General features: G+C 39.9%; 1 protein-coding gene and 1 long non-coding RNA gene across 15 annotated transcripts in view; one reads left to right on the forward strand and one right to left on the reverse strand.

Moving 5' to 3' along the window:
* Positions 1-25,545, reverse strand: part of ANKS1B (ankyrin repeat and sterile alpha motif domain containing 1B) — a 1,295,786-nt gene that overhangs the window by 362,084 nt on the left and 908,157 nt on the right. The gene's annotated exons all lie outside the window — the stretch shown is intronic.
* On the forward strand, positions 1,565-14,015 carry LOC126931297 (uncharacterized). The gene is made up of 5 exons (XR_007717824.1): positions 1,565-2,043; positions 5,750-5,849; positions 6,077-6,193; positions 8,467-8,533; positions 13,523-14,015. It is a non-coding gene; the product is annotated as an uncharacterized LOC126931297 (long non-coding RNA).

Genomic DNA, 25,545 nt, shown 5'->3' on the forward strand with positions numbered 1-25,545 from the left:
TAAGGATGCTAACCCAGAGCTCCTTCAAGTAAGAAGAAAAATTGATGTGAATAAAACTTTTTTGTATGCTTACTTCTCTCCAGATGCATATATCTGTATAAATATAAAGTTGATGAATACTTACTGTCTTCCTTCAACTTTCATGCTGATAGCAGTTGGTGTTCATTAGTGTAAATAGCACACTTGCTGTGTCAGGCACTGTTCTAATACCTTCCATATATCACTTTCTTTAATTCTCACAATAACTTTCTGTGAGGTAGGTAGCTTGTTCCCATAGCTGATAGGAGACTTTCTCAAAACTTACTCTATACTACCTCTGGCGGGAATCACATAGGAGATAAAAGGTTGAGTTAAAAAACATGGTTATATCCACACCATTTATATTTTTACTTAAGGGTCATCTGAAATTCACATTTGAAAGGGAGTGTTCCAATGCATTTTATGTTTGATTTCACAGTACCGAAGCAACAATGAACCCTCTCTGTGGAAGCGAACTTGGAAAGCTGTCTGGCCTGTTCTTCCCTCCTCTGCTCCAGTCCTTTCTGTTCACTGAATCCTGGAATCAGGCTTGGCAGGGACCTGGGGGTTTCTAGTTTCTAGTCTAAACGTTCCCTAACTACCCACAAAGCTTTAACTTCTCTTTTGAAGCGTGGTGTCTCGCTGGGTTGACACCATCCCTAGAGAGGTAGGGAGGATTTGCTTTAAATGGTCTTTCCCAGCAGCTGAGTCTGAGCAGGGGTGTGGCTGGGGTTGGGGTGGCATCTCTGTCCTACTCTTTTAGCTCCCACTGTGGTGCAGACCAAGTGTTGCAGGAGAGCTATCAGAAGAAGAACGTGCCAGAAGCGGAGATGAAAGGAAAACAGTTAGCAGCTGTCCTGTGTCCTTTTGTAATCACAAGCTGTGAAGTTGAAAAAAAAAAAAAAACTTCCTTGGGTAGGCTGTACATAATCTTGGCAGATATCTGAGTGTTGTTCTTCTGTCTAATATGCTGAACATTTCCTAGTGCCTAACAAGAGAAAAGTGAGATGGGATTAGGTGAGTTTGGGCACCTTGCTCCAAACTGGCAGGGAACATGGCGCCCTGGTATGTTCATCAAGCTCTTGCAAATGCCCTGTCACTGTAGATGCTGATGCGAGCTCCAAAAGGAAGGGCTCCTGTGCAGAAGAAGCAAAAAGAATTTGCTCCTGGGTATTTCCAACACAGCCACACATAATGAGGCAGAAAGAAGTACCTAAAAAGATTACCAGCCATTAAGCATTCACTGTGTAGCAGGTACTTTGCCCACCTTATTTATAAACCTTAAAGCACTCTTGTAACATGGGTGGTATCATTTTCATCTTACAGAGGAGGAAACTGAGCCTCACAGATGTGACACTATTGAGTCAAGTTCACAAGGTAAGTATAGGATGGATCTGGGATCTGTGTTTTATTTGGTCAGACTCTGATGCTACAGAAAGAGAACCAAATGTTTAGTAGGGGACATTTTCTGGATGGAGATTCCGGTCCATAGATATGAAACATTGCCAAGAAGTTACTCCCACGACCCTATTTACACACACACAGGCTTACATCTATATTGACAGACCATAGGGAGTGACTGCCAGAGTTTCTTTAACACACTGAATTTCACATAAATTATTTATCTTCTGAAAGGTCAACTGGTTAGTTCTCCTTCTAAACTACCTTAGTGTATTCTAGAACCAAAAATGTTAATCAAAGTGACCCAGGGTGTTTCTGGCTAAAGCACTAACTAACTTGCCATGTTTCCTGCTGGGAGGCAGGAAATATCAGCACGGCATTAGGTTATTGTGAGAGGTTATTCAGCTCTTCTGCAGTGCCTTGTCAAAAGACCTAACTGGTCAACTGGGAAAATGAAGTTCTCAGGGCCAGCATCGTGTTTGTGTGTCTTTTCTTTAGGTCTGTATCAAAGCCAGATTTAAGAGGGAGGGTGTCTACAAATGAATGAAAGCAGAGGATGTCTGGGGACAAGCTAAGGACATTTGTGTCCCACACTGTATGTATTCTGAATCCAGAGAAAAGAGAGTGAGTTTCAGCCCCTGAGAAGGATATCCAGGCTAAGGAGCCTGTGATGGTGAAGGTGGATAATTTAGCCCTCTGGGAAGTGTAGACCTGTCAAAAAGGAGACTCATTAATTCATCAAAGATATGGTTGTCTTCAAAGAACAGATATCCCCAGATTTAAGGATGATAGGGTCTCTTGACACTGAGAACTACATTCAGAAATAGCCAAACAAGAGGAAAGGAGCAAAGAGGAAGAGAAAGGGAGGGAGGAAAGGAGAGGAAGTGCTTATTCTTAAGGGTGAAGGTAGCGGTGAAGGGAGTAGAATTTCCCAATAAAATACAGAAATTCAAATTTAAGTGCCATCATGTATTTTTATTCACTTAATCTGGCAGCCTTAGACAGGAGGTCACTGAAATCTGGAAATGAGCTGGCAGAGTCCAGTCCAGAGCTACCACTGAGGCAGGCATTGTCATTCATTAATTTATCAACATTTGTTTGTTCAACGAATATTTTTTGAGCATTTATTATATGCCAGGCACTGGGCTGTGGTTGTGAGATACACTGAGATCAGGACAGACAAGGTCCCTCTACTTTTAAAATTTACAGTCTAGTGGGGAAAAAGGGAAACAACTAAATAAAAAATATATAAATAATTATTTAGCAAAGTTTTACTATATACCAGGTATTTACTGTATTAGCAGGGGCTATTAAGCACTTTGTCTTGTTTGTTGTTCACGATAAATTCTAATGTTAGTGTATACAATTATTATCCTTATTTACAGATAACAGGCTAAGAATTGAAGGCACAGAAAAGCTGATAATTAGTTCAAGGTCACACAGATAGTAAAACTGACATAAAGGGAATCAATGGAGTTCTAAAAAAAAAAAAAAAAAAAAAAAAAAAACAAGTATTAGAAAGACTGGTAAGGAAAGTTTCTCTGAGAAAGTGACATGTAATTAAGACCTGAAGGGAAGGCCGGGCGCGGTGGCTCAAGCCTGTAATCCCAGCACTCTGGGAGGCCGAGACGGGCGGATCATGAGGTCAGGAGATCGAGACCATCCTGGCTAACACGGTGAAACCCCGTCTCTACTAAAAAATACAAAAAACTAGCCGGGCGAGGTGGCGGGCGCCTGTAGTCCCAGCTACTCGGGAGGCTGAGGCAGGAGAATGGCGGGAACCGGGGAGGCGGAGCTTGCAGTGAGCTGAGATCCGGCCACAGCACTCCAGCCTGGGCGGCAGCGCGAGACTCCGTCTCAAAAAAAAAAAAAAAAAAAAAAAAAGACCTGAAGGGATTAGAAGGAGCAGCCCGACTGTGAGAAGGGCTGTTACAAGGACATTCCAGGCAGAAATAACAGTAGGCACAAAGGCACTGAGATGAGGAAAAATGCGAGGCATGTTTTAGGAACAAACAGAAGCCTACTAAGAATACAATTTAGTGACTGAGGGAGAAGAAGACCTGGGAGGGAAACACAGAAAATAAGATAATACAGAGACTTGAAGACTCTGATAAGGACTTTGATTGTATTCCAAATGCAATGGGAAACATTGGAGGAAATATACTAATTTGCGTCTTCAAATATACTCTGGATTTGGTGTGGAGAACCGATGGAGAAACTGGAAGGTATGGAAGTTGAGCTCAACAATTAAAATAGAAATAACAGCCTAGATACATAAATAATCTAAAGGAAATGTGATGAAATATGACCTTTTGGGGAACTATGGGACTTGGCCTCACTGGGGGATCAAGTCTCCAAGCCAAATGTGTCTTTTATTTGAATCAAAGAGAAAAGCCATATGACAAAGATGAAAATCAGAATAGTCTTTTATAAAGGTTCTATGTGGATACAACTATGAATAAAGATTTAGCAGTGCCTATGAAAATGAAAATGAAAATGTTCAGACTTCATGGACCCAGCAATTCCATTTCTTGGTTCTGGCAGACATTGCTGGGAGGCTGAGTCCTTTCCCTCTCACTACCTCCCACTACAGAGGCTGGATAACCTAAAGTTCTCAGCGTCCCTTTAAAGCAATGGTTGAACATGTGACAGAAATTGTCATTGGGGAAACTTCTGGAAAAGTTTTTGCTTTCTAATGAAAAGGGAAAAATTCATCTACTGCCCTTCTGTGCCCACAAGAAAGGACTCTCCTCAGGACGAGTGGCTAAACTGTTCAGAGAAGGCGACAGTGATGGGCCCGCAGTCTTTGGACCTCCAGTGATAGATATCTCCATTGGACACCTGGAGGCAGGCAAGGATAGGCCATGGAAGGGTTAGTTCTGCATGAAAAAAAGTTATTTAAAGCTCTCTCCATCTTTTGCATCTAAGTTGCTCTGACTAGTGTTTATCTGTCAGTGAAAATAATGACGGGGATGTGTACCGTGGCATGTAATTAATAGAGGTTATAATGGAGGCAACAGGATATTTACTATTTATTTTAGGCAGACAGGGGTATGATAACATAAAGAATAGAAGAGAAGGGATACTAGGAAGAATGAAAGTTATCACATCCAAGTTGGGGTGTGTGTGTGTGTGTGAATTATAGTACTGCCTCTTCTCATTTTGACTTAACATTGTGAGTTTATCATAAAAAGATTACTTGAATGAATTTCTTTCCTCTGGATTTTGGTTTCTATTAAAAACCAAACCAGATGCAAAATTACCAAAGTGTTCATGGGACTAACAGGTTTTAAATCTGGGAGTGGGTTTCAGCTTATAATTGAAGATGACAGGTATCCAGAGATTGTATAAAGTTATGGTTCTAAAGGAAGCACACTTTTACATAAACCTGGTATTCTACAGGAAAAAATGTTATTCTTGAAATCCAAACACATTATAATCTTAACAGGGCAGAAACAATAAGAACATTTAGGGGTATGTTAGGTTGGCCTTAGTGTGTAGCTATTCCGTGAACTCTTGAGATGTCAGAGTTTTTGTTCAGGTCCTTTGTAATCTGGAATGCCTTTGGTGGGCAGTGAATGGCGATTATTGAAAGAGTTGACTGATAGAATATTCCTGACTTTTCCCCATGTTTATTTTTAGTTTTGGTTTTGGTCTTGAAGACATTTTTCTTAAGATGTCTTCAGGAAAAAATATTTTTTTCCACGTTGAAAACTCTGTTTTGGCTTTTTCAAGTTTAAAATTTGGTGATGGGAAAACTTGCTTGCATCACACCAATGGGATTAAGTGTGAGGAGATGATCGCTGTGGGCAGACAGGCAGGAGGCTAACCCCACGAAGGGCTAAACTAAAAGCTGAGCAAGAGCTCCACGAAGAAGAGCGCTTTGAACTGTTCTGGGACTGGCTAGGACCACCAATTGTCTTTGGGTTGAATATGAAGGGAAAATGTGTACCAGGCACACAAATATCCTTATCCTTTGTATAGCATCTATAACATGAAGGATATTCTCATTTTTTAACTCCATTTTCTTCACTGAATAATATTACTCAACCTGAAAGAAATACAGGGAAAAGAAAAGGAGGGACATCCATTCTCACAGTGAATGTAATTAAATGTCCTCCTGGCTAGTTTTTCAAGTCAAAGGTTCTGAGTTTTGTTTCCAGAATATTTAACTGGTCCTAAAAACATCATGAAGGCCCTCATATTTAACTAAATGGTATATGATTAAAAGGGGGCACACTCTGTCTAGGTTAAAGAGGTGATAAACAGCTATAGAATTTCATGTTTCTTTCTACTTGGTATTATATGCCTTGTTTCCTTTACTGGACAGCAAACTTCTTGAGAGAAAGGATCATGCCTGAAGCATCTTTGCATCTCCCCTAACATCTGTTTGCTAAGTGTTGAATAAAATAAAAGCTTGAAAGAATGAAGTTTTTTAGATTCATTAAAAAACATTTAGTCTAAATATCACTAAGTAAGTTTATAGGAAAAGCACGGAAAAGTTTGAGCTGGAAATTCTAATATGCAGGATGCCTGATGTGTTTTTCCCCCCTAATTGAAAGAAAGATAAAGATGGAATTGCTGGTACACCATAACACCAAAATGTTCTTAATTTTTTTTCAGTTTTGCAAATTCTCATGATTTGATTTTCATCCAGGACTGTCAGTTGAGACATCTGATAATCTAAAAGCATTCAGAGAATTAGGATCCCATATGGCTCGAAAATATCTCCTATCCGGCAGGAAAAAGAGAACATACTGTGAAAATAATACCGGTATATCCTTCAATTTACGTGTAAAGGGAGCACAGATAAGTTTAAATCATCATTCAAAGTATAATAATTATAATGATCATAAGGACTGATTATAATAACCAAAATAAAAAGAATATACAGTTCTTCATAATCATGCAACATTATAAAAAATCAGAAGTATACTTCAAATCAATGATAGTATTAGAGTTCTGTTTTGTCTAACAGAAGCAACAGTCATTAGAAATGAGCATGGGATTAGGAGTCCCGGCTTACTACTAATTAACTGTATAAATCTGAAAAGGTAATTTAACTCCCTTAGGTCTTAATTTTCTCAGCTGAGCCATGAGAGGGCTAGACCAGATGTTCCCTTCTAACACAACATCTGTTCTGGAGCTTCTAACAAGGAGTACATCTACTCATACACTCATATTGCCTGAAGAATAATTAATTCTTCTTGCTTTGGGGGTAATGTCATTTTCCTCGGCTAAGTGTTCAGTATTGAGAGGTGCACTTACATAATGGTGAGAGACGAAGGAGACCTGGGCTTAGTCAGCTAATTCCACCAACAAAATTATTACTGTTACTAATAATAACAATAACGGTTATTCATTGAGAGTTAACTGCAGGCCAGACACTGTGCTTTAATCCTCTGAACAATTCTATAAAATAGATATCACTATTATCATCCCCATTTTACAGATGAGAAAATGGAAGCATAAAGATTATTAGGAACTTGGCTGAGATCTCACAGTAAGTGGCAGAGCTGCTGTGGACACGAAGGTGGGTGTTGGAATCAGATTCCCCTCACCCCACCGGCTTCCCATAGCTTCGACAGGTGTCTTCTGCATGGAATTGCCTCAGATCTGATGGATGGAGTCTCTCTCTGCCAGCCCAGCCTTCTCCACGAACCTCCTTTCCTACCATTTCTATCCAGGGATTGAGGATTATTAATAAAAAAGAAAAGGAATTGAGTGCTCCTGGGTTCACCTTACAGCTCTGCACTTTAATAGCAGTATGACTCAGGATCAGCAATCATCTTTCTTTGTCTGTACAATGGGGATAACACTAATGCTTATCTTTTAAGGATGTGGTGACATAATGTTTATGAAGTTGCTTTATAAACTCTAAAGTAAAATTGCTAAAAATAAAGCATGCCTGCTAGGAACTACTTTTTTTTTTTAGAACATAGCACTGTAAATCTTCTAGTTTCATGTTGTTTTTGCTGGAAATAGTCTATTCTGAAACAGGCAGCATGTGTGATGGAGGAAAAATTCAGGTTTTTTTTTTCCCCCTAGCTCTGCCATTTACTTAGCTTTGTGGCCTTGGGCAAGTCACTTGATCTGGCATCCCACAGGGTCCCATGCTCTACGAGCCCTGCATTTGGGGTTTAATGTTCTGTGGTTGCTGTTTTGAAGTTCTTCCCAAGTTTTTTCTTTGAGTTTGCGTGTTATAAGTGAAGTCTGAAGGCTGGGCTTGGCACCTTAGATCATGGGAGGTCTTGCTTCCTGTTGCATCTCCAGGATGGGTTCTGCCAGAGACTCTCTTCATTGGTCTCTCTATCTTTGGTCCTGCCCAACCTCCATTTCTCTGTTAAGTCCTAAAATTGCTGCCATCCTTCACTCCTAGCAGGAGTCTGGGTGCTGGCAGAGGGAGGGCTTGGGTGGAGCACTCAAGCCCATGGCACCTTGGGGCCGAGCATGGCATCACCCATCCCCACCCTAATGGGTAGCACCATACCAAATCAAATGGGTGAGCAGCCAGAAGCTATTCCAATCCAAATATCAAGCATGTCCTGATGGAGAGACTTAAAAATCCTTGGAGAGGGGGTCCCCTGTCTGCTATGGATGGAGGTAATGGGCCACTGGGTAAAAGAGATGCCTGGTTAGACTTCCCGGGACCCTGCTCTATCCAGGACACTGTGGTAGTCTGGAGAGTGGTGGGGGCCTGGCAGTGGGGCACCTGTGCCCTGCACAGGAGGCAGGGTCCATGGCGCCTGCGTGGGGCTGCGCTCTCACTACAAGTGTCTTGTGCCTTGGAATGCTCCTTTGGCTGGCTCCAGGCCTGGTGCATTCTCCCTCCTTCTAACCTTCCTGGGTTTGGCCTGTATTTGTCTTTTTTGACCAGCTCAAGGCATCCTTTGAATAAAAAACACAAAATATAAACTGGGGAATTTGGTGATCCTTCACAGGAGTTAAATGCTTTAATATTTTCATCTAAAAGTAGCATTGCACAATATAAAGATGAATGACAAAATTCATGCTAATAACATAAAAGTTTAATTTTTCTTTACACAGAACATTAAATAGTAAATAAAAAACACCATGACAAATCTAAAGACAGACCACAAAAGGAAGGAAAAAGGTTTGTATGTATTTTTAATGGCACTCTTTCCCCTGCCTTTTGAATAGGGGGCCCCACGTTTTCATTTTGGACTGAGCTCCACATATTATGTAGCTGGCTGCACTCCCAGGATGTAAGGTTTGCATAATCACCTGGTCCTTGCCTCACTTCACAGGTATATTTGCAGCAGCTCTGCTTGCAGTTGGTAAGCTCAGTTAAGGAACATAGTTGGAATGACTCAAGAATAGCTTACCATCCAATTATCTGTGGCTTTATCTTTACCTTTCCAAGTGGGTGGAAAAGGAGTAATGGGAGCCATTCCCTTGGAAACTACTGAGGTCATTTAACCCTAACAAGGATAATGCTTTGCCAGATGTTAATTAGAGATAATTTCCACTTTTAGTTTTAGTTCTAGAGGTTGCCTTAAAAATTATGAGGGCAACAGGAAACACTGAACTTGCCTAGACTTCTGGGGCTTCTTTATGCATTCGCCTATTCATTCACCCATTCATTAATTCCCTCCTTCACTCACACTATCATTTCACAACATTTACTGAAGTGCTACCATGCTGCCTACACTTTAAGTACTGAGAATTCAAAAGTGATTGAGGCAGTCTCTCTCCTAAAGAAGCTCAAAGTCATTGGGGGAGGGGTAAGGTGGAGGTGGGATCAGAAGGCACATAAAGAGATTATTTTTATTATTATTTTGAGATGGAGTCTTGCCATGTCGCCCAGGCTGGAGTGCAGTGGCATGATCTGGGCTCACTGCAACCTCCACCTTCCAGGTTCCAGTGATTCTCCTGCCTCAGCCTCCCAAATAGCTAGGATTACAGGCACATGCCACCACACCCAGCTAAGTTTTGTATTTTCGTAAAGATTGGGTTTCGCCATGTTAGCCAGGCTGGTCTCAAACTCCTGACCTCAAATGATCCACCTGCCTCAGCCTCCTAAAGTGCTGGGATTACAGGTGTGAGCCACTGTGCCTGGTCAAAGAGACTATTTTTTTGATGAAGCACATACAGTGATTATGGCTATACAGAGAAAAGATTCCTGAAGTACACAGCTTTGGATCAGGAAACACATTTTGGGAAAGGGAACATCTCTGCTACCTGCTAAGTGATGAGGAAAAGTTAACCATAATACAGACAATGGTTGAAGCAAGAGAGAGAGGGCACTGCATGGATCAGTTGCAACTTGAACAATGGCAATGAGAAGAGAAACAGTACACTGAGAGTGAAAACCAGCAAGCAGTTTACAGTTAACCAGGTGGAAGAAACAGGGAGGGAGAGACCAGGTAGCGAGCCTTGTAAGCGATGATGTGAAGTGGGCTTTAACCTGTGGTTCTGGGCAGTTGGCAAGTTGTTTTATGCCTGGAAGGGAGATGGCTGGATTTACAATGTAGAGAGCACACTCCAGTGGCTATCTGAAGTGTGGACATGAAGGGCTAAAACTGGAGGTTGGAAGCCCATTTAAAGAGTTCTTGCAGCCATAATACAAGAGACAATGAAGGCCTGGACTAGGACAGCAGCAGGAATGGTGATATATTAAAGAAATACTATAGAGTCAAAACTGACTGGACTTGATTATAGATTACATATAGGCATTGGTAGAAGACAAGTGTTAAGAACAACTGTCAGTGCTCTTGTTTGGGTAACTGATGATTAAGGAGTCAGGTGAGAAACAGACTTTTGGAGGAGGTAGAGGGTTTGGAGGTACAGTGTTTTGTTTTTGTTTTTGTTTTTGAGATGCAGTCTCATACTATCACCCAGGCTGGAGTGCAGTGGCATGATCTCAGCTCACTGCAACCTTCACCTCCAGGGTTCAAGCAATTCTTGTGCCTCAGCCTCCTGAATAGCTGGGATTATAGATGTGAGCCATCATGCCCAGCTAATTTTTGTATTTTTAGTAGAGACAGGGTTTCGCCATGTTGTTCAGGCTGGTCTTGAACTCCTGATCTCAGGCCATCCACCCACCTCAGCCTCCGAAGGTGCTGGGATTACAGGCGTGAGCCCCTGCGCTCAGCCTGGAGGTGCAGTGTTGTGTTTGGGACATGCTTAGGGGCCTATGGAACCGGAAGGAGGGGATGTTAGCAGACAGTGAGAGGAGGCTGAAGTTGGGGAGAGGTTCAGGCTAACGCTGTAGATTTGGGGATGATCAGGACTGAGGTGGTAGCTGTATGAAATGGATAAAAGCACCACTGAGAAGAATGGGGAAACGCCATGAGAGAAAGAAGGAAAAGATGAAGGTAATGAGGAAAAGAGGGAGAGTGTGTTGTCACAGATGCCAAGAGGGTAACTAACGAGTTTCATGAATAAGGATATGAACCAACTGTTAAATATGGCAGAGAAGTCTTAACAGAAGTGGAAAAGGCCCTCTGGTTTGGTAAAATACAGTAGCTCATGAGGACCCCAGGTGGAGTCTTTCCGGGAGACTTTCCATTGTGGGTACCAAAACCAGATTAGAGAATTGTGAGACAAAAGGGGTGGAGACAATGAATGTAGACGACTGTTTTGAGAAATCTGAATGAGTAAGGGAGGAGAAAATGTGCAGCACAGCTGAAGAAGGAACAGGATCACAGGAAGTTGCTTTATTTTTTCTTCTTCTTCTTTTTTTTTTTTTCACTCGTAAGAATAGGAGGTGACTGGGCACACTGGGTCATGCCTGTAATCCCAGCTTTTTGGGAGGCCAAGGCAGGCAGATTGCTTGAGCCCACAAGTTCTTCGAGACTAGCCTAGGCAAAGGAAAACTCCATCTTTACAAAAAATAAAAAAGTTAGCTGGGCATGGTGGCATGCACCTGTAGTCCCGGCTACTCCAGGGGCTGATGTAGGAACATCATTTGAGCCTGGGAGACAGAGGTTACAGTGAACGGTGGTCATACCACTGCACTCCAGGCTGGGTGATAGAGCAAGATCCTGTCTCAAAAAATAAAAAAATTAAAAGAATAGGAGACTCTTAGCCGGGCATGGTGGTACACACTGTAGTCATGGCCACTCAGGAGGCTGAGATGGGAGGAAACATTTTTTGAGGTCAGGAGGTTGAGGCTGCAGTGAGCTATGATCACGTCACTGCACCCCAACCTGGGTGACTGATAGATATGTGTTTTGAAAAGCTAACGCTCAGAGTAGGATGAAACTGTGTCTCTTAAAACAATAATTAGAAAAAAAAGGAGACTTTTTTTTTTTTTTTTTTTTTTTTTTTTTGAGACGGAGTCTCGCTCTGTCGCCCAGGCTGGAGTGCAGTGGCCGGATCTCAGCTCACTGCAAGCTCCGCCTCCCGGGTTTACGCCTTTCTCCTGCCTCAGCCTCCCGAGTAGCTGGGACTACAGGCGCCCGCCACCTCGCCCGGCTAGTTTTTTTGTATTTTTAGTAGAGACGGGGTTTCACCATGTTAGCCAGGATGGTCTCGATCTCCTGACCTTGTGATCCGCCCGTCTCGGCCTCCCAAAGTGCTGGGATTACAGGCTTGAGCCACCGCGCCCGGCAAAAAGGAGACATTTAAGTGAGTTTACAGGCAGCAGGTAAAGCACTAGTGAAGAGGGAAGTTGGATCCACAGAGAGGCAAAGGAAAACTGCTGGAGGTAGGAGGAGTAGGTCTTGAGTGAGATAAAGGGCCTGGAAGTGGGAAGCAAGGATGGGTGAGGTGTAGAATCCTTACTCCCGAAGCCCTTCACTGCTGATACGTCTGCTATCCTTGGCATGTGACAATTCCTCAAGCTGGTCAATGCCACTGTGTCAACTGCACAGCAATTCTCTTTCTTGGGGATTCCTATAAAAACTCCCTCATAACAATTCCCCAAGTCTCTGGTCTTACCTTGACACCCCTCAGTCTTACACAATTCCTTGCTATTTTGAGTAGTTTGAGGTTACCCATCATGAACTCCTTCGACATCTCTCCTATCTTGATTTATGTACTCTCCTTGATCTCATTTTTTCCTGCAATATTAAAAATTCTACTGATCTTTCAAGGTCCAACTCAACTGATATCCCTTATCTATGTCTCGCTTTCATCTTACGTATACATTTTTAAATTATTTGATGTCTTTTATGTTATCTTATAAGCTACTTTAAATACTTTTTAGAACAAGGAAGGGATTCAATCAACCTGTCAATCGTCATGATGCCTTTTCTTATCTCATCTTCTTTTCATCTTCTTCATCTTTTTGACTCATTTTTATATCATTCCTCTACGAAACTATTAAACCCCTTAAGGACAAGTAAATGTTTTTTCACCTGCTCTAATATGTCAATGCATTATACATAATACCTACCTACTACAATTAATACATTGTAAGCTCCTGGAGGACAAGAATTTAGAAGCTAGCTAGCTAGACAGAGATGAACACATACGCAGAGACATATTTACATTCTCTCAAGTATACCAGTTTAATCTAATACTTACTATATACTTGCTAGCAATTGAGGATATATAAAGATAAATAAAACAAAACACAGTCTCTGTCTTCCAAGGGTGCAAATCTAGTGTGGCAATCAGAGAATGAGGGGCTCGAATGACATGCTGATAAAATTGGACTGTATTCTGGTAGGTTTCTCGCAGAACTTGGGCAAAGGATATTAATAGATATGTATTTTGAAAAGATAATGCTCAGAGCAGGATGAAGGATGAATTTGAAAAGAATAGATTGGGGGTAGGTAGATCTATGAGGCTTTTGCAATAGCGTAGATGACAGATAATAAAGATCAAGTGAGGACAAGTTTGTTACAGATGAGATATTGAGGGTACATGCGTGTATGTGTATGTTGGGAGAGTGAGGTTGTGGTGCGCAAGAATAAGCGTTCAGAAGTTATTTGCTAATCTTACTTTTTAAAAGACATTAAATGGTAAACAGTAGTAATGCCTATAGCTTATTACATATTGTGTAACACATTCCTCTAGATTGGCCTTAGGCAATATTGAGATCTGTTCCATTTCACCACTTAGGATCCTCTAGGCCCAATTTTGGCACTTTATTCTATATGATCAGCTGTTTGTTTTTCCCTTATTACTTCAGGTCTCAAGTTTTGAGTGTTCTATGAGCCCATATATCCTTCAGAGCAAGACAGTGTGTGAATAGGCATCCTTTGCACTTGGTAGAGGGTTAGGCCAATAGTGGATGCCAAATAAATCCTTGTAGAATTGAATGGTATTACCTGGAGTTTCCTGAAGGTTGTATGTCCTCTTACTCCTTGGCCTTTGGAACAACCTTCTCTATACCTGGAATTCTTTCTCTCTCTCTCTTTACCTCCTCTGACTACTGTTTCTTCACCTCACTTTGACCTTCCTAGTCCTGTTTATCACTTCCTCTGAGAGTTGTTGCTTGATGCCCCTGCATTGGGTCAGCAGCTTTTACTAAGTAGTCCACAGAATCACCTACTCATGTGTTTCTCTGCCAGCTCTATAAAGACAGACTAGACTGCCTTTCGGTAATTTGTTCAGTATTTATCCCCAGGTTAAGCACAGCACCTGTCATACAGTAGACGTTCAGTAAATATTTGTTAAATGAACATGGTTTTGTGGGGTTTTATTTGTAAATCTGAACATTTTGAAATTTGAATCTTCAATTAGCTGGACATAAAGTGCTAGATCCATCCAGAGGAAAGAAATAATGGGAGACCATCTAGAAAAGCATTTTGTTCTTTATGCTATTAAACTCAGTAGAAATTAGTTATTATATTTTTTGAGGGCTCTTATGCAGTTAACACTCTGGAGAACACTAAGACAAATTTCATCTTTCTATCCTGCCCCCCAAGAGCATGGAAAATATCTGCTTGGGTACCCATTTTTTCATGTGTACACACTAGCATCTTCAGTCGGTAAGTTCCTGTAGGACAGGAACAGTAAACATCTCATAATTAGAAAGTAAAAGTGACAGCAAAAACACGACAAGATCAGAAAGCCAGATTCTACATCAGAAAGTCTTAGGGGGTGTAGCTTTAGTGTTTTACAGACAACCCAATGTCACAGGTAACACTAATTCCCTTGCTCTGGTGAATTTATTAAAAGCAAAATTTTACTTCCTACTGCCTGGTACCCTATTACACAGTAGAGACAGAGGGGTTAAGAAAATCAGGCATAGTCCTTGTTCTCATGTAGTTTATAGTTAAGGAGTGAGAGAACTGGTGGTGACCTGATTTTGAAGAGGTTGATTCAGGTTAAGACCCAATTTTGAAGTTGGTCTCCAACAAGATGAGTGGTTTCTAGGAATATAGCTCTGCACAAACAAATACATATACCTTAGACAGTCTGTGACATGGCGTGAGAAACCCTCCCTGACACATCCTTTACTAGGGGTCTCTGCAAGGGCTCAGATCTCTACTTCAATAGAAATGCTCATTGGTACCATCTGAGGATGATTTTTTTCCAACAGGCACTAGGAGATCAATTACTACTGGCAGCCTAATTTGCAAGATAAAGAAATTCCCCATTATTCTAGTATCTTCACAACCAAAGTCTACTTAAGCATCATCAGCCAACATCATGGCATAGTGGAAAAAATTTGGAATAGCTAAAAAGTTACTGATTAGAAGTTCTCATAGCTGAGATGCCACTATGTGCTTCTCGTTAAAATCCAGAGTTAGGACCAGGGTCAGAGGATTCTTGTGCTTCTACACTTGAGTGGACTACAGCCATGTATTCTTCTAAATTGTGTTTTGAATTTTGTCTTGAAAGATAATGTTTTAAGAGTGCTAAGCCTGTATACTCATACAACAGAAATAATATGTGTGATAAAGTTGGGCAAGAAGTGCTTTTAAAGTTGTCAGTTTCGAAAGGTGTCTTTTTTAATGGGTACTTAATGGTTATACATATTTATGGGACATATATGATATCTTGATACAAGCATACAAAGTGTAATGATCAAATCAGTATCCATCACCTCAAGCATTTATCATTTCTTTGTGTAAGGAACACTCCAATTCTACTCTTTTCGTCATTTTGGAATATACAAGAAATTGTTAATCATTGTTGTCTTGTTGTGCTACAAAAAAGTTGTCTTAAAATTTGGTTACTAATTGATAACACTAGTCAGAATCATGATTTATATTCTGTAGAACATTTTTTCTCATTTAGCTTTCAGTTATAATACCTCACAGAATAATAAAGGCTGATAGGTTAAGTGTCTTGGCCCTGACTATCTTGAGAATAGTGGTTGGAGCAAGAACTATGGTCCAGACGTCTGCTCTGGCTGCAATGTTGCCGCTCCCTACTCCATTACACCACAATGATGGATGAATGACGGATGCTGCAGCTGAAGTAATTACAGTAAACTCAGGATATAAGAAATATATATAGTGAAAATATAGAAATTAATAATAAATATAAAATAAAGCATCTTTAATATTAAGATGTAATATAATTAATAAATTAATATAATAAATACAGTAATATCTAATGGACAGTGATCCTATCACCCCACTTTTACACCTGCCTCTCAGGAGCCGTTTCTTATTTTTGAAGGGGAGCAGCTACACCCTCACTCTTTGGGTTGCAGTGCCCTGTAGAAGTGATGAGAATGGGAAACTGATACACTCCTGCACAGAGAAGCCGATCTGAATGCCAGATGATTAATTAGAAACCTCCACTGTGCTGCCTCAGACTTATAAATGAAGTGCAAATGAAAATGTTCGATAGACATACTCAACAGCCTGTAACATCACAAAGACTGTCTTTGGGGTATCTATTTCTATAAAAAGAAAATCTGGCATTCGTTTTTGGAACATTAGACCAAAGTAGAGGATAATGAAAACAGAAATGCCTTATGCAGTCTTAATAATCTTTATACTCAGAGGATGCAGGGGAAACTAGTAACTAAAAACGATTAGCCTTGCATCAAGACCAAGCTATCCAGACATTGCTCGGCCTGGGACGCAGATTCACTCAGTTGAGTGAGTTATAACACAGGCTCACTTGTAGGTTAGCCACAATTTTCGTGCATTTCAGTTCCTTCCTCTGTCAGGCTGCAATAATGAGATGAATTCCTGCAAGAAAGTACTCCCAGAAAGACACAGGGAGGTCTGAGTAGATAAATAACATAGATATCTAGAGAACAGAAGTGCTAGACGAAGACAGAAATAAATACACACAATAATTAAAACAAAGATTTTTTTTTAAACTATAGACACATTAAACTTATCTCAATCTTTAAAATCCAGGATATCTATATCTTTGTGTATTTCTCACTGAAACTTTCCCTGGGCCTCCCAGGAAGAATATAAAGAATAAAGAATAGGTTCATTTTCTTACAGATTAAGAGATGTGAGGCTCAAATGACCTTATCCTGGTAACATAGCGACATTAGTGCAAAAGCAGCATCTTTAATCCCTGTGACTCCTACTCCAGTCACTCTTTTCCAGTGAACCATCATAGTAGGTGATGATGCTGAAAGAGGTACAGAAGATTCAGCTTGTGAAGATAAGCCAGAATGACAGAAAATGCATTTTGTGCAAACTTCCATGCAGTGATCACAATGCATTTTAGCCAGTGGTTCAGTTCTCTGTCTCTCCAACTAGACTATGTACCTTGAGGATAGTAATCATCTGTCTACCTAATGTCCCCAGTAGTCAGCACAGTAACTAACACGTAGTAGTCAATTAATATTTGAAGAATGTATAAATAAATGAATGAAAGCATGAATGAATCTGGAAAAGTTGCCTTCAGGAATTGGGGCCCTGAAGAAAGAGTGGGGTTCATAAATAACATTCAGCAATCATAGCCACTGAATTGGGTACTAATATTAGTGAAAATAATAGATTAGAGACAGTAAGACCAATTCTAAATAGATAAAGAAGGTAGTGTTTGTTCTGTTTTGTTTCACGAAAGATTGACAATTTTATTTATGAACACAGGATTTGAGCTAAAAAGAGAATAGATAAGAAGGTAGGTGACTAAAGAAATGGTTGCTGAGAAAAAGTATGAAACAAAGTTTAGAACAGAGAAGAGGGTACAGAGACAATTATAAAGGTGTGTGACAGAAAAATGGAAAAGGAGTAAAGAAAAAGCTTTCAGTAGGACACTTTATGGGCATAACAGGGTTCTTCTTTAGGGCATTTCAGAGGTTGAGAGAGCAAAGATGAGAACTCAAGATACATGGAATGGACCAAAGAGAAGGGAAGGTGAGATACATGGTACTGACCACTCACAGGGAATGAGGAAGGGAAGTAAATGGCCTCAAAGAAGTCACAGCTGTCATTGAGCAGGAAATGCCTCCTGTCACGCGGGTGGAATTAAAGCTTAAATATGAACTGATGGTCTATCTTCAGCTTCTTTCTCTTCTCACTCTGATACCTGCCCTCAAGGTTGCTCCCTGGCTGGCCAAGGAACTCACACTGAGCTGTAGAATGTTCCCAAGCTCTGGACATTTCTGTCCTGTTATTCAACCATCAGCACTTGCCCAGCTTCTGTCCTATTCTCTCAGGATGCCTGTTTTTATTAAATGACAAAGGAAGCTAATTGGTTCATCAAGTAAAGCAATTCCTATTGTGGGCTTAGCTGGCTACTGGTTACCTTGCCTATTACATATAACATCAGTGCAATAAACATAAAGGAAATGAATGGGTGGGCTTTCATTACGTGCCAGGCCCTGAGTTAGATGCAGCAGAGTATGGTGGAACAGGACATGGGCTTTGGAGACAGACACACCCAAGACAGAGGTCTGGTCCATAATTTCCTAGCTAGAAGCTTGAGGAAGTTATCTCCTAGGGTTCTTGGATTCTTCATCTGTGAGAATGAAGAATAATTTCATCACCCTCAATTTCCTCCTCTATGAAACGGAGATAATGTTGCCTACTTCGCAGGGTTCAAAATACATGTAAGTGTCTAATAATGTTATTTACTATTTATTCATTTATCCCCACTTTAAAAAGGAAAAGCTGAGGCACAGAGATGTAAGGTTTGACTAAGGTCACCCAGCTGGGAAATTCTAGAGCTGGCATTTACATCTAGCATTTGTCTTCATGCACTTACCCAACACACTATGTCATCTTAACCAATACACTAAAGCATCATTAGACGTTTCCATCTACAGCCCCTTACAGTGGGGAAACTCTTTGATATTCACCAATCTCATTTAATCCTCACAGCACCTCTATGCAGTACTATCATCTTGCTTTAAGCCGAGGAAAGGGAAGCCCAGAGAAGGTAACTGTGGCCAAAACTCAACATAGGCCCAGAGAAAGGAACACCAGCCAAAACTCAAAGAGCTAATTAGTGACAGAACTTGAAATTAGATGCAGGGTTTATGACCACAAATATAAATATAAGAAAGAGAGCCAACTCTGGGCCCAGAGTAGATGCCCACATCTTTACTAGTTATCTAGGTAGTATTTCTACATTGCTTTTAAAGTTCTCTGATAGCAAAGCTGAAACCTGGCTAGGTGTTGTCAGATAGATGAGAAACTGCAAGTGAAGGCGTGAGTTCAATGAGTGGATTTTACCTCCTAACTTGAGGAGTACTGGATAATTATCCCTTACTGAGTGGTGCTATCAGCCCACGGTAAAATAAATTAGATTTTTAAGAAGGTGCAAAATTGCCACTATAAAATCAGATAAGCCTACGGCAGTTGGGAATAAATTCTATCATAGAAACACATCTTGCCTGATGTCAAAGGAAGCCAAGAAACCATGCCAAGAGTTGGATGAAAACTGACATTTTCTGCTGTGGAGACAGAAGTGGTAGCACTGATTGGAGAATTATATTTTGAAGAGTTCTAAAATATTTATCATCATTCTAGGTCATTTACCCTTTTAATGCTCATTTCTTTTGTGCCACTAGGTCGAGCTTAAAAGCAAAGAATGAAAATTCACTTTGTTTTTATATAGTAATATGAAGCAGGAAGTTTCTCTATTGCTTGACTTGAAAAATAAAAGCATTTCTGAGAAATATTAGAACACTAAATGTTCTTTCAGAAATATGGCTTTTGTCATTAATAAGGATGCTGGGTGTATCTGAGTGTGTTATGCATTTCTACTTTTTTTTTGTTTGATAACTTCCTGTAACTTGAAGTATTTCAAGAAGGGAAAAAACTGATAAAAACTATTAAAATTGCCATTGCTTCACTGTATTGATTACCCCATTATGTTTCTTTCTAGACTTGACTCAGGAATCTCCTTCTCCAGGATGCCTTTTCTGCTCTCCATTCTAATTAAGATGGCCTTCCTCTGCGCTCTGGGAGCATTTACACAAACCATTATCCATCACTGCCCTTATCACACTGCATCAAAGCTATCTGCCCACACATCTGTGCCCCTGGAAGGCAATCAGGACAATAACCATGTCTTACATCCACCTGGTGTCCTCAGTACCTGGCATGGAGCCAGAACTCAGCAAATTTTTACCAAACAACACTGAATTTTAAAACCTGACTATAGAATGGCAGAATGCTCCTTCTGCCTCCATGAAATTCACTTTCAAGTTGAATAATTATATTAAAAATTCCATTTTCTAATGGTATCAGAGACCTGCAAAGTTAAAGAAAAAGCAAATCTTATTTCCAGGTCAGAACTTATTTCCCAGGTCTTCACTATTTGGCTTATATAATATTAAAAGGTATTTTTAAGAGTATAATTTCTATTTCTCAGGCTTGAAGGATACTTTTGTTAGTGTCCTCATAGCTTTCTATTTTGGCTTTGCATCCAGAGAAATGAAAGAGGCTTGACTCAGCTGCCGCTTAATACTGCACAAGCCTGGGAGAGAAGACTATTATATAAGCTAATGTGTATTTTAAGGATTTTTTTTTTTTTCATAGCCAATACCTAAATGCCACCTTCCAACCTCATGAAAGTGCTGAACCCCAGTGTGTGGGAAAGCGAGGTCCCTTACTCGGCTCTGTATTCCTTATAAGTGTAAAAAATAAAAGCAGTTGATTAAGGGTTAGCAATTTTCTTTTCTTTCTTTACACGTACTTGTAATTCATTTAATGCAGGAAGTGGGCTGTTTTCTTGTTCTTTCCAATTCAACTGTCAGGGAGCTTTCTTGCCAGCCTGCTATGGTTACCATGGCAACAAGGCGATGGTGGCAGTAATATGATCTCATATGCCTTGTGTCAATAGCATCAGATCATCACGCTTGAGGATAATTTTGACAATAAGCTTCAGATATAGATTCAGGATATATTAGCATTTGATTGATTTACCAGAAAGACTGAGCAATTACAGCCCTAAACTTCTAATAAAAGCATGTTCACAAAGGTGAGCGTTTTTCCCTAGATGACATATTATATGGCACTCTGAAATTTATAAAGTGCTTTTGTATAATATATCTGCTTTAATTCTCATTGGGCAGGACAGATATAATCATCCCCATTTTACAGAAGGGGAAATAAAGGCCCATGCAATGTGCTGTGTAAGGTGGCAAAGCAACTCCACAATGAAGCTGAAACTTCAACTTGGAGGCTTCTGGCATCAGAATCACACTTTCCTTATGCCCATGTTAAGAATTCATGGATATCATCAACATGTTCTTAGATGCATAGGTTAGACCTTGGAATGTCCGAATTAAAATAATTTAAATATATCTGTGATAAAATAACAACTAGTTTGAGAATGCTAGTCTTTTATATTTGGGTGATGCTTCACACATTTCATATCTCCCATTACACCTTCCTTTCCTAAGGCTTTTCTGATACTAGAGGCACAAATAGACACTTCATCTCTTTCTCCCATTCATCATCGTCTTGTATTTTTTTTGTTGTTATTAGTGACATTTATTTTCCCATTGTGAGCTCCTTGAGAGTGGGGATCATGTTATTCATTCTTGGAAGGTCCCTGATCCTGGCACAGTATGTATGGTGGATCTATTACGTATCAGGTACTGTAAATAATACGTACCAGATACATAACAGATACACCATAAATGCTTGTTGCTTGTTAAATTGAACTCATCTGACACCCACAAACCCCATGAGGTACGTACAGCTGGCATTATGATCCACTATTTTAATAATGTGTAAATAGAGGTCATGGACATATCATGGGCAATTTAATTCTTCCCACTCCTAGCCATGTGCTCTTTCCATATCATCCTGTTTGCTTTATTCTTTCATTGTTTCTCTTTCATTCATTCATTCATCAAACTTTTATTGGTTGCTCTTTCTATATCAAGCATTGCTATAGATAATGGGTTACAAACACAAATAAGACACAATCCTCACCACCAAAGGGCTCACAGATAATGCAGATAATTTTCTGCCTAGGCAAGTAGTAAAATAAAACCTTATATGGAACTTCGAGTATGCATTATATTATTTCCCAACTTTATTGGCTCTTTAAAATGTATCTTGAGAATATGTTTCAAGTCCCTCTTTAATGCAGCGTTTTAGAACTGGATAAGCCTTGAGCCATTGCCAATATAGGGTGATACTAATTCTGCATCTCCATTTTTTTTCTTGGGCATAAAATCAGCATTTCCAACATCCCACAGAATCCCTAAACTTAACGTGTCCTAAATGAAACTCAGTATCTGACCTGAACGAATGGGAAGTGGCAGAAAGAGGCAGATGGTCAGGGTGAGATGCCAGACTCTGCCATTTGATATGACCTTGGGTCAGTTACACCATCTAGGGGTTTCTTCATTAGTATCTGGCACAAAACGCTGTGTTCAAAATACTTCTTAAATGTATTAATTAATGAATGAGTGGTCAAAGAGGATGAAAAATGATAATATAAAATAGGGACACCTGAAGCAGTGTTAGCATTAGGAAATACTCAATAAACATATTTTAAAGAGTGGACTAAATATATACGATTCAGTTCCCCTTCCTGAAACATATTAAATTGCCAAGACAAAACTTCTAAATTATCTTTATGTCTCTTTCCACATCACAAAGTCGGGTTTATTTCACCTCTGCAATGTCTTGGACTTGTGCTTTTCTCTTCATCCAATAGCATGATTTGATCCAATCCCCACCCTTTCACTGGTAGACTCTCAGAGAAGGCCCTTGACTGAACTTTCCCTCTTTCCAGGGTCTCCCATTCCATGTTACTGGTGACATTCTTATTTTTAAAGGATAACTAGGAGTGTATAACTCTTCTGGCCAGAGATTTTGTATTGATTTGTATATTCTAATTAAGAAACTTTTTAGAATGGCAATCAAGATCCTCTAAAAGGTGATCTTTAGTTATACCTATAGTCATTCCTTTCCATACTCTAGGTTTTAGCTTTTCAGTCCCCTACACACACTTTTGGACTTTTAAGCTTTCTTCCTTTATTCCTAGTTAATGGAGTAATAACAGCTTTGTCATACTTTTGCACAACACTTTGCAATTTGTAAGGAACTCACATATATATATAATGAAACTTCGTGATAACCTCAGAGTAGGCAGATATGATCATTTTCATTTCACCAATTAGGAAATAGAAAATTGAGAGTTAAATAAAACAATTCTCATAATCTTTATGAGAATTCTATTGGAAAATATTTGTGTCTATGATGATTGTTTAACCATGGAATACTTGAATCAAAATCTTTAAATTAACAACTGTGACTTCAAAATGCTGATGATTGACATTTGTTCAGCTCATTAGCCCAGAGGCTAATAATGATGCTTTTCTTCTCCACAGCAAAAGAAATTATCAACAGAGTAAATAGACAACCTACAGAATGGAAGAAAATATTTGCAAACTATGCATCTAACAGAAGTCTAATATACAGCATCTATAAATAATTTAAACAGGGTGGGCATGGTGGCTCATGCCTGTAATCTGAGCACTTTGGGAGGCTGAGGTGAGTTCACTACTTGAGGTCAGGAGTTCGAGACCAGCTTGGGCAACATAGTGAAGCCCCATCTCTACCAAAAATGCAAAAATTAGCTGGGTGTGGTGGCGTGCACCTGTAATCCCAGCTACCCAGGAGGCTGAGGCAGAAGAATTGCTTGAACCTAGGAGATGGAGGTTGCAGTGAGCCGAGATCACACCACTGTACTCCAGCCTTGGTGACAGAGCAAGATTCTGTCTAAAACAAAACAAAACAAACAAACAAACAAAAAAACCCCCCAAAAAACAAACAAAAAAAACCTTAAATTCACAAGAAATAAAGAAATAACTCCATTAAAAAGTCGCAAATGATATAAACTGAGACTTTTCTAAAGAAGACATACATTTAGCCAAGAATCACATAAAAAAAGCTTATTATCACTGATAATTAGAGAAAATGCAAATCAAAACCACAATAAGATACCATCTCACACCAATCAAAATGGCTATTAATAAAAAGTAAAAAAATAATAGATGCTGGTGAGGTTGCAGAGAAAAGGGAGCACTGTTGGTGGGATCGTAAATTTGTTCAACCATGGTGAAAAGCAGTATGGTAATTCCTTAAAGAGCTAAAAGCAGAACTACCATCTGACTCGGCAATCCTATTACTGGGTATATACCTGGAGGAATATAAATCATCCTCCCATAAAGACACATGCATGCGATGTTTATTGCAGCAGTATTCACAATAGCAAAAACATAGAATCAACTTAAATGCCCATTGATGACAGATGGAATAAAGAAAATGTGGTACATTTACACCATGGAATACCATGCAGCCACAAAAAAGAAGAAGATCATGTCTTTTGTGGGAACATGATGGAGCTTGAGGCCATTATCCTTAGCAAACTAATGCAGGAACAGAAAACCAAATACTGCATGTTCTCATTTGTAAGTGGGAGTTAAATTATGAGAACTCATGAATACAAAGAAGAAAACAACAGACACTTGGACCTCCTTGAGGGTGATGGTTGGGAGGAGGGAGAGGAGCAGAAAAAATAACTGTTGGGTACTAGGCTTAGTACCCACTTGGGTACCACTTAGTACGTGGGTGACAAAATAATCTGTACAACAAACCCTCATGACACTAGTTTACCTATATAACAAACCTGCATATGTATCCCACAACCTGAAATAGAAGTTAAAAAAAAAGTGATGTTCTTGGCTGGGTGCAATGGCTCACACCTGTAATCCCAGCACTTTGGGGAGGCTGAGGTGGGTGGATCACTTGAGGTGAGGAGTTTGAGACCAGTCTGACTAACATGGTGAAACCCTGTCTCTACTTAAAAATGACAAAATTAGCCAGGCGTAGTGTCACATGACTGTAATCCCAGCTACTTTGGAGGCTGAGGCAGGAGAATCACTTGAACCCAGGAGGCAGAGGTTGCAGTGAGCCGAGATTGCACCATTGAACTCCAGCCTGATCAACAAGAGCGAAACTCCCATCTCAAAAAAAAAAAAAAAAAAAAAAAAAAAAAAAAAAGATGCTCTTAAGCTAGATTGCCTGTGTAATCCTGGCTTTACTGTTTCCTAGCTGTGTGGTCTTGGATAGATTACTTAATCTCTCTGTCCTTCAATTTCCTCATCATTAAACTGGGGATACCAATAGTTTCTATTGTGTAGGATTGCTGCAAGGATTGAGTGAATTTTATGTGTGTAAAGTGCTAGAATAATATCTGACACACAGCAAGCACTCCTAAATGTTGCTACCCTTAAAGACACAACCTAAGAACTTCTTTGGCTATTCCCTGGTCTGAGAAGGAAAATCAATTGCTTCCTCATTGGTGCTACCCTGTTTGGGTCTTCTATACTGGGGACACTATAGCTGCTTCAGGGTGTTGGCTCAGGATAGATTCAGAATATCTGTATCTACTAATTAGGGCCAGTCACTGAGTTTCTCTAAGCCTCGCTCACCATCTGAAAACACCTGGATAATAACAGCATTTACATTATAGGATTTCGGTGATCATTTTATTAACTACTACAGATAAGGCATCTAGTGCCTGGCATGGAGTAACTAATCAGTAAAATTTAGTGACTATTACTCTTACACAAATGTTTCGCCCACGATATTTTGACCTTCTTGGGTTAGGACCTGTCTTTTTCATTATCTTTCTGCCTATCTTTGTTGCTTCTACACAGTAGATTTTAAAAAATAAACATTTAAATAAAAAAGATTTTTGCTTAGGAGTGTCTTGGCTATATGGGCTCTTTTCTTGGTTCCATATGAAATTTAAAGTAGTTTTTTTCTAATTCTGTGAAGAAAGTCAGTAGTAGCTTGATGGAGA

This window comes from Macaca thibetana, chromosome 11 (assembly GCF_024542745.1).
Source record: "Macaca thibetana thibetana isolate TM-01 chromosome 11, ASM2454274v1, whole genome shotgun sequence".
Classification (NCBI taxonomy): domain Eukaryota; kingdom Metazoa; phylum Chordata; class Mammalia; order Primates; family Cercopithecidae; genus Macaca; species Macaca thibetana.